The 9,202-nt window shown below is 51.8% G+C and overlaps 1 pseudogene; it reads right to left on the reverse strand.

The window, feature by feature from the left end:
• Positions 1–477: 477 nt before the first annotated feature.
• Positions 478–9,202, reverse strand: part of LOC124029080 — a 15,909-nt pseudogene continuing 7,184 nt past the window's right edge.

A 9,202-nucleotide genomic window follows, 5' to 3' on the forward strand; every position in this document is an offset into this window, starting at 1 on the left:
CCTCCTCTCTATCTCTCTCTCCTGATTCCTCCTCCTCTCTCTCTCTCTCCTGATTCCTCCTCCTCTCTCTCTATCCCTCTCTCTCCTGATTCCTTCTCCCTCTCTCTATTCCTCCTCTCTCTCTATCTCTCCTGAATCCTCCTCCTCTCTCTCTCTCTGTCTGTCTGTCTGTCTGTCTGTCTGTCTGTCTGTCTGTCTGTCTGTCTGTCTGTCTGTCTGTCTGTCTGTCTGTCTGTCTGTCTGTCTGTCTGTCTGTCTGTCTGTCTGTCTGTCTGTCTGTCTGTCTGTCTGTCTGTCTGTCTGTCTGTCTGTCTGTCTGTCTGTCTGTCTGTCTGTCCATGAATCATATGACGGGCCAAACCTCTCACTACAACTCCCTGGAAGGAACAGAGATCCGTAGAGAGAGAGAGAGGTCTACAACTCCCCTGGAAGGAACATAGAGATTAGTAGAGAGAGAAGCTTCAACTCCCTGGAAGAAACAGAGAGATCAGCAGAGAGGGAGAGAGAGCTTCAACTCCCCTGGTACGTATATCTGGCTTAACATGTGAGTAGTAGTAGCTGTAGTAGCAGAAGAAGAATAATAGGTGTGTCTATGGCATCCTAAGTGGATAGTAGATAGTTATAAACTATAATAAAACACAGCAGAAAGACTTCGTAATAACCTACGAATAATTATAATCAGTAAGTGAATTAAACGTCTGACTCCAGACTGGGTATCTTCTTATAAACCCGTCTATTGCTGAACTGGGCTGAGTTTAGTACCCCTCGCGGTGCGGCTGAGTAAGAACTCGTCTTATTGGCTACATAAGGCATCACATGCTCTGTAATGTACATGTCATTGGCTGGTATCCGTCCTCCGTCCCGGGAGCAGTAGGAAGCGGCGGATTTGACCGAGGATCTCAGATTGTTTTCGTTGCGTTGCGATGTTTTGAGCCCTCCTCCTCCCAGCTGTTTGTAAATGTCGGAGGAGCTGCGTCCGTGGACGAGGCGCGCGTCGTCCCTCAGCGAAGACGCCATGAAGGGGTTGTCAGAGCCATGTTCGGGGTACAGTGACTTGCTCCGTTTGTTCTCCTCCAGGTTGAACAGCATCGACCTGGAGCCCAAAAGCTTGTCGGCCTGGCGGACGCTGAAAAGGTTGGCGTAGGGAGAATCGTCCAGGAAGCAGCGGTCTTTCTCTTTGAGGCTGACGGAGCGAGCCGGACGCCCCAGATCTATTTCTTTAGGCTTCTCCAGCATGATGTTGTCGAACGAGTGTTGGCGGGACATACGCAAGCGGTTTCTCTTCTGGACGTGCGGACCGTCCGTCTGAGGCCAGTAGTGGCCGAACATCTCGTCCTGATGTTGATGCATTCCCTGGTCGGTCAGCAGGGCGTCCTGGAGCAGCTGGTCTTCGCTGATGTCGTAGAGGTTAGCAGTGTGGAGGCACGCTTCGCAGCGGTTGTAGGGCGAGCGGGCGGCGGCGGCGGCTGCGGCGGCGGCGACAAAGCGGTGTTTGTGGGCGTGTAGTGACCCGGGGTGTAGCTGCTACTGGCAGGGAACTTGGACAGACACGAGCGGCAATGGGTTTGTTTGGAACGGTCGTTGGTCTCGTGGGGCGACAGGGACGAGCTCTTATCCTTCACGCCGTAGTGTTTAGAGTAAGTCGAGTCCGGGAGCAGGTCGACGTCGGCGTGGTGCAGCGGGGACGAGTTGAGGTGGATGATTGGCTGATCCTGACACTTCCTGTAGTTGTCGTTGTGGTCAGAGTAGATCTCTGGGTAGTCCAGGTCGTCGGCGGCCAGGCCTCGACTTTCGCGGTAGTGTAAAGGATCAGAGTTGAGATTGAGTTCTGAGTCTATGGTGTAGATCTGTCCTTGTCCCTGTCCTCCCACTCCTCCACCCCCTCCACTGCCCTGCTTAGTCTTTAAGTAGGACAGCTCTACTTCGCTGCAGTCCCTTGGGTATTTCGACGTCACCTGTCTTTTTTAATCCGTCCTTGTTCTTCAGGTGCTTGTTGTTTTCTGGGTCCTGGTACGAACCGCCTCCTCCTCGGCTGGAGCAGTCAGAGATGTCTGAGTGAGCTGCTTCCTCCGGAAGGTATCGTTGCGTCTTCATGGAGATGCGGGGGTCGGGGGACAGCATGTCTGGGCCCGGGACACCTGGACCATGCCGCATTGTGTCCACGGACTTCTTCCACAGGCCTCTGGGTTTGGCGTTGGTCTGGGCGGCATCCGCGCTCACCGCCACTTCCACGGAGTTTGGGTTTGACTCGTTGAGGGTCAGAGGGTGCTGTCCGCCTTGGAAGATGTAGTTATTCAGGTGGTCTTTGTGTCGGTTGGCCAGGTACGCCTGGAGGTCGCCCGTATCGCCGTAGATCACCTCTTTAGGGGCGTAGCTTCGATTGTCGGCGTAGATGAAGTTACCTTAAAATAAAATATATATTTAAAATAACTGACTTGCCAAGTTAAATAAAGGTTAAATAAATCAAATAAAAATGTTTTTTAATGATTTGAAATGCATTTATATCCATGATGTGTGGTTGTAATGTGTTTGAATCAAAAAAATCAAATTGAGAGAGAAAAAACCTTTCTCAGCCATCATATCCATGATCATGGGCCCCGCCGAGTGCATGAACTCAGCCGCACGCTTGGGGGAATTAATCCTGGACGCAGACAGGTTGGACATGTTGGTCATCTGTTTGGCTGACTTGATGAGCTTCAACATGTTAGCCTGAGGGCTAAAATCCAGCTCAGACTTCTTTTTCATGTCGATGTGGACGCCGTGGATACAACTCCAAATCCCCTACAGAGAGAGAGAGAGAGAGGGCGAGGAGGGAGATGGAGGACAGAAATTAAGAGCGAGAGGAGGGAACGTGGAGGAAAGAGAGAGAGGAGAGACAGAGACAGACAGAGACAGAGAGACACAGAGACAGAGAGAGAGAGAGAGTGACAGAGACACAGAGACAGAGAGAGAGAGAGAGGAGAGACAGAGAGAGACAGAGACAGAGAGAGAGAGAGAGAGAGAGAGAGAGAGAGAGAGAGGAGAGAGAGAGAGAGAGAGAGAGAGAGAGAGAGAGACAGAGACAGAGACAGAGAGACAGAGAGAGAGAGAGAGAGAGAGAGAGAGAGAGAGAGAGAGAGAGAGAGAGAGACAGAGACAGAGAGAGAGAGAGAGAGAGAGAGAGAGAGAGAGAGAGAGAGAGAGACAGAGAGAGAGAGAGACAGAGAGAGAGAGAGAGAGAGAGAGAGAGAGAGAGAGAGAGAGAGAGAGAGAGAGAGAGAGAGAGAGAGAGAGACACAGATTATCATCTAGGGATCATCATTTGAAGTTTGACTGAGAGAGAAAAGTCTGTCTTCTGGTAACTATGACCCATGTATTCTCCTTCCCAGAAAGGATAATTCATCAGGATCACATTAGTATCGAGACTGACTCAGCATCTGAGAAACCATCTCATTCATTTCTCTGAACATTTAACATAATTACTTAGATAGTATTCCTGACCGAGATTGAAATGATATTACTACCCAGAAAGGTGCAGAGAGAGAGAGAGGAGACGGATTATCATCTAGGGATCATCCTTTCCCCATCTGACCCTAAAAGTCTGTCTTCTGGTAATGACCCATGTATTCCCCTTCCCAGTAGGATAATTCATCAGATCCCCTTAGTATCCCTGACTCAGCATCTGAGAAACCATCTCATTCATTTCTCTGAACATTTAACATAATTACTTAGATAGCCCCTGACCGTATTGAAATGATATTACCCAGAAAGGTGCAGCGGAGGGAGACGGATTGTGTCTGTCCCTCTCCCCATCCCCTCACCTCCCTAATAGCCCAGCCCCTACCTCCCTAATACCCCAGCCCCTCAACTCCCTAATAGCCCAGCCCCAACTCCCTAATAGCCCAGCCCCACCTCCCTAATACCCCAGCCCCTACCTTCCTAATACCCCAGCCCCTACCTCCCTAATAGCCCAGCCCCTAGCTCCCTAATACCCCAGCCCCTACCTCCCTAATACCCCAGCCCCTACCCTAATACCACAGCCCCTACCTCCCTAATACCCCAGCCCCTACCTCCCTAATACCCCAGCCCCTACCTCCCTAATACCCCAGCCCCTACCTCCCTAATACCCCAGCCCCTCACCTCGCTAATACCCCAGCCCCTCACCTCCCTAATACCACAGCCCCTACCTCCCTAATACCCTAGCCCCTACCTCCCTAATACCCCAGCCCCTACCTCCCTAATACCCCAGCCCCTACCCTAATACCACAGCCCCTACCCCCTAATACCCCAGCCCCTACCTCCCTAATACCCCAGCCCCTCACCTCCCTAATACCCCAGCCCCTACCTCCCTAATACTCCAGCCCCTACCTCCCTAATACCCCAGCCCCTACCCTAATACCACAGCCCCTACCCTAATTCCACAGCCCCTACCTCCCTAATACCCCAGCCCCTACCTCCCTAATACCCCAGCCCCTACCCTAATACCACAGCCCCTACCCTAATACACCAGCCCCTACCTCCCTAATACCACAGCCCCTCACCTCCCTAATACCCCAGCCCCTAGCTCCCTAATACCTCAGTCCCTACCTCCCTAATACCCCAGTCCCTACCTCCCTAATACCCCAGCCCCTACCTCCCTAATACCCCAGCCCCTACCTCCCTAATACCCCAGCCCCTACCTCCCTAATACCCCAGCCCCTCACCTCCCTAATACCCCAGCCCCTCACCTCCCTAATACCCCAGCCCCTACCTCCCTAATACCCCAGCCCCTACCTCCCTAATACCCCAGCCCCTAGCTCCCTAATACCCCAGTCCCTACCTCCCTAATACCCCAGCCCCTACCTCCCTAATACCCCAGCCCCTCACCTCCCTAATACCTCAGCCCCTACCCTAATACCCCAGCCCCTAACTCCCTAATATCCCAGCCCCTACCTCCCTAATACCCCAACCTAGTGCCTCCATACACCAATCATAACAGCCCCTATCCCTTCTCCTCTACCCGCCATAACATTGACATTAAACCATACCCCTAAACCCTAACCACTACCCCTAACCATTATACACTAACCCTTACCCCCTACCCCTAACCCCTACCCCCAAACCCCTACCCCCTACCCCTACCCCCTACCCTAACCCCTATCCCTAACCCCTACCACCTAACCTCTACCCCCTACCCTTAAATCCTACCCCCTAACCCCCAGTCTTACCCTGCGTATAGGGAACAGTAGTCCCGGTGTTCCCGTACAGACTCCAGTGAAACAGTTACTCTCCCTACCCCCTATCCGCTACCCCCTAACCCCTAACCCTACCCCCTACCCCCTAACCCCTACCCCTACCCACTAACCCCTACCCCTATCCGCTACCCCCTAACCCCTACCCCCTAACCCCTACCCCCTAACCCCTACCCCCTAACCCACTAACCCCCTACCCCCTACCCCTAACCCCTACCCCCTAACCCCTACACCCTAACCCCTACCCTAACCCCTAACCCCTACCCCTAACCCCTGCCCCTAACCCCTACCCCCTAACCCCTAACCCCTACCCCTAACCCTACCCCTACCCCTAACCCCTACCCCCTATCCCTACCCCTAACCCCTAACCCCTACCCTAACCCCTACCCCCTAACCCCTACCCACTAACCCCTACCCCTAACCCTGTTTGCCCTACCCCCTAACCCCCTACCCCCTACCCCTAACCCCTACCCCCCTAACCCCTACCCCCTAACCCCTAACCCCTACCCCTAACCCCTACCCCTTACCCCTAACCCCCCCCTAACCCCCTACCCCTAGCCCCCCTACCCCTAATCCCCTAACCCCTGCCCCCCTAACCCCTACCCACTAACCCCTACCCCCTAACCCCTACCCCTAACCCCTACCCCTAACCCCTACCCCCCCCTAACCCCTACCCCCTAACCCCTACCCCTAACCCTACCCCTACCCCCTAACCCCCCTACCCCCTAACCCCTAACCCCTACCCCCTAACCCCTAACCCTACCCCTAACCCCCCCCTACCCCCTACCCCTACCCCTACCCCTACCCCCTACCCCCTAACCCCCCCTACCCCTACCCCCAGTCTTACCCTGCTTATAGAGAACAGTAACCCGGTGTTCCCGTACAGACTCCAGTGAAACAGTTACTCCCCTACCCCCTAACCCCTACCCCTAACCCCTACCTCCTACCTCCTACCCCCTAACCCCTAACCCCTACCCCTAACCCCCCCTACCCCCCCTAATCCCTACCCCTAACCCCCTAACCCCTACCCCTAATCCCTACCCCCTAACCCCTACCCCTACCCCCTACCCCTACCCCTACCCCTACCCCCTAACCCCTACCCCTACCCCCTACCCCTAACCCTACCCCCTACCCCCAGTCTTACCCTGCTTATAGAGAACAGTAGTCCCGGTGTTCCCGTACAGACTCCAGTGAAACAGTTACTCTCCCTACCCCTAACCCCTAACCCCTAACCCCTACCCCCTCCCCCTAACCCCCCTACCCCTACCCCCTACCCCCCTACCCCTACCCCCTACCCCCCCTAACCCCTGCCCCTAACCCCCCCCAGTCTTACCCTGCTTATAGAGAACAGTAGTCCCGGTGTTCCCCTACAGACTCCAGTGAAACAGTTACTCTCCCTACCCCCTAACCCCTAACCCCTAACCCCTAACCCCTACCTCCTACCCCCTACCCCCTACCTCCTACCTCCTACCCCCTACCCCCCCCCCCCTAGTCCCCTAACCCCTACCCCTACCAGACTCACTGAATCCCTACTCTCCCTAACCCCTAACCCCTACCCCCTACCCCCTAACCCCTAACCCCTACCCCCTACCCCCTACCCCCTACCCCCCTAACCCCTAACCCCCAGTCTTACCCTGCTTATAGAGAACAGTAGTCCCGGTGTTCCCGTACAGACTCCAGTGAAACAGTATCTCAACCTCCAGTAGAAGAGATGCTCTGATATGAAGGTAATGAGAGACAGTCCCATTGCGGTAGCCAGCATGTAAAACACTCCGGCCATGTTGTCAACGTCCAGCTGACTGGACATCACCTCGTTCTTCTCATGGTGACAGATCCCCGTTAACCACTGAGCTTCCAGCTCCTCCATCTCACCTGGAGGGAGGGAGGGAGGAAGGGGAGAGAGAGGAGAGAAATAGGGAGAGAAAGAGAATGGAGAGAGGAGAGAGGAGAGGAAGAGACAGGGAGGAAGGGATAGGGAGAAAGAGAGAGGGGGAAGGAGAGAGTGAGAGGAGAGAGATGAGAGACAGAGAGAGAGAGAGAGTCAGAGAGCAGTAAAAAAAGGGAGGGAGAGAAATAAAAATATCATTCACTTTATTGTCTGGTCCTCTTCCTCCTCCTCCTCCTCCTCTACCTCCTCCTCCTTTTCCTCTTCCTCCTCCTCCTCCCCCTCCTCTTCTTGCTCCTCCTCCTCCTCTACATCCTCATCCTTTTCCTCTTCCTCCTCCTCCTCCCCCTCCTCTTCTTCCCTCCTCCTCCTCCTCTCCTCCTCCTCCTCCTCCTTCCTCTTTCCTCCTCCTCCTCCTCCTCCTCCTCCCCCTCCTCTTCTTCCTCCTCCTCCTCCTCCTCCTCCTTTCCTCTTCCTCCTCCTCCTCCTCCTCCTTTCCTCTTCCTCCTCCTCCTCCTCCTCCTCTACATCCTCATCCTTTTCCTCTTCCTCCTCCTCTTCCTCCTCCTTTCCTCTTCTTCCTCCTCCTCCTCCCCCTCCTCTTCCTCCTCCTCCTCCTCTACCTCCTCCTCCTTTTCCTCTTCCTCCTCTTCCTCCTCTTCCTCCTCTTCTTCCTCCTCCTCTCTCTGACATTTAAGGTCCCATTAATGTTCATTCAGCTTGAGTACGCCATGTGTGTGTGTGTGTGTGTGTGTGTGTGTGTGTGTGTGTGTGTGTGTGTGTGTGTGTGTGTGTGTGTGTGTGTGTGTGTGTGTGTGTGTGTGTGTGTGTGTGTGTGTGTGTGTGTGTGTTTGACATCACTAACCACATTATACAGACAGGAAGGAGAATGTCAGTGTCTGTCCCAAATGTTCCCTATTCCTATATAGTACACTACTTTATACTACAGCCCTATTCCCTATATAGTACACTACTTTATACTACAGCCCTATTCCCTATATAGTACACTACTTTATACTACAGCCCTATTCCCTATATAGTACACTACTTTATACTACAGCCCTATTCCCTATATAGTACACTACTTTATACTACAGCCCTATTCCCTATATAGTACACTACTTTATACTACAGCCCTATTCCCTATATAGTACACTACTTTATACTACAGCCCTATTCCCTATATAGTACACTACTTTATACTACAGCCCTATTACCTATATAGTACACTACTTTATACTACAGCCCTATTCCCTATATAGTACACTACTTTATACTACAGCCCTATTCCCTATATAGTACACTACTTTATACTACAGCCCTATTCCCTATATAGTGCACTACTTTATACTACAGCCCTATTCCCTATATAGTACACTACTTTATACTACAGCCCTATTCCCTATATAGTACACTACTTTATACTACAGCCCTATTCCCTATATAGTACACTACTTTATACTACAGCCCTATTCCCTATATAGTACACTACTTTATACTACAGCCCTATTACCTATATAGTACACTACTTTATACTACAGCCCTATTCCCTATATAGTACACTACTTTATACTACAGCCCTATTCCCTATATAGTACACTACTTTATACTACAGCCCTATTCCCTATATAGTACACTACTTTATACTACAGCCCTATTCCCTATATAGTACACTACTTTATACTACAGCCCTATTCCCTATATAGTGCACTACTTTATACTACAGCCCTATATAGTACACTACTTTATACTACAGCCCTATTCCCTATAGTACACTACTTTATACTACAGCCCTATATAGTACACTACTTTATACTACAGCCCTATTCCCTATATAGTACACTACTTTATACTACAGCCCTATATAGTACACTACTTTATACTACAGCCCTATTCCCTATATAGTGCACTACTTTATACTACAGACCTATTCCCTATATAGTGCACTACTTTATACTACAGCCATATTCCCTATATAGTGCACTACTTTATACTACAGCCCTATATAGTGCACTACTTTATACTACAGCCCTATATAGTACACTACTTTCTACTACAGCCCTATTCCCTATATAGTGCACTACTTTATACTACAGCCCTATTCCCT

Source organism: Oncorhynchus gorbuscha, unplaced genomic scaffold (assembly GCF_021184085.1).
Source record: "Oncorhynchus gorbuscha isolate QuinsamMale2020 ecotype Even-year unplaced genomic scaffold, OgorEven_v1.0 Un_scaffold_5423, whole genome shotgun sequence".
Classification (NCBI taxonomy): Eukaryota; Metazoa; Chordata; class Actinopteri; order Salmoniformes; family Salmonidae; genus Oncorhynchus; species Oncorhynchus gorbuscha.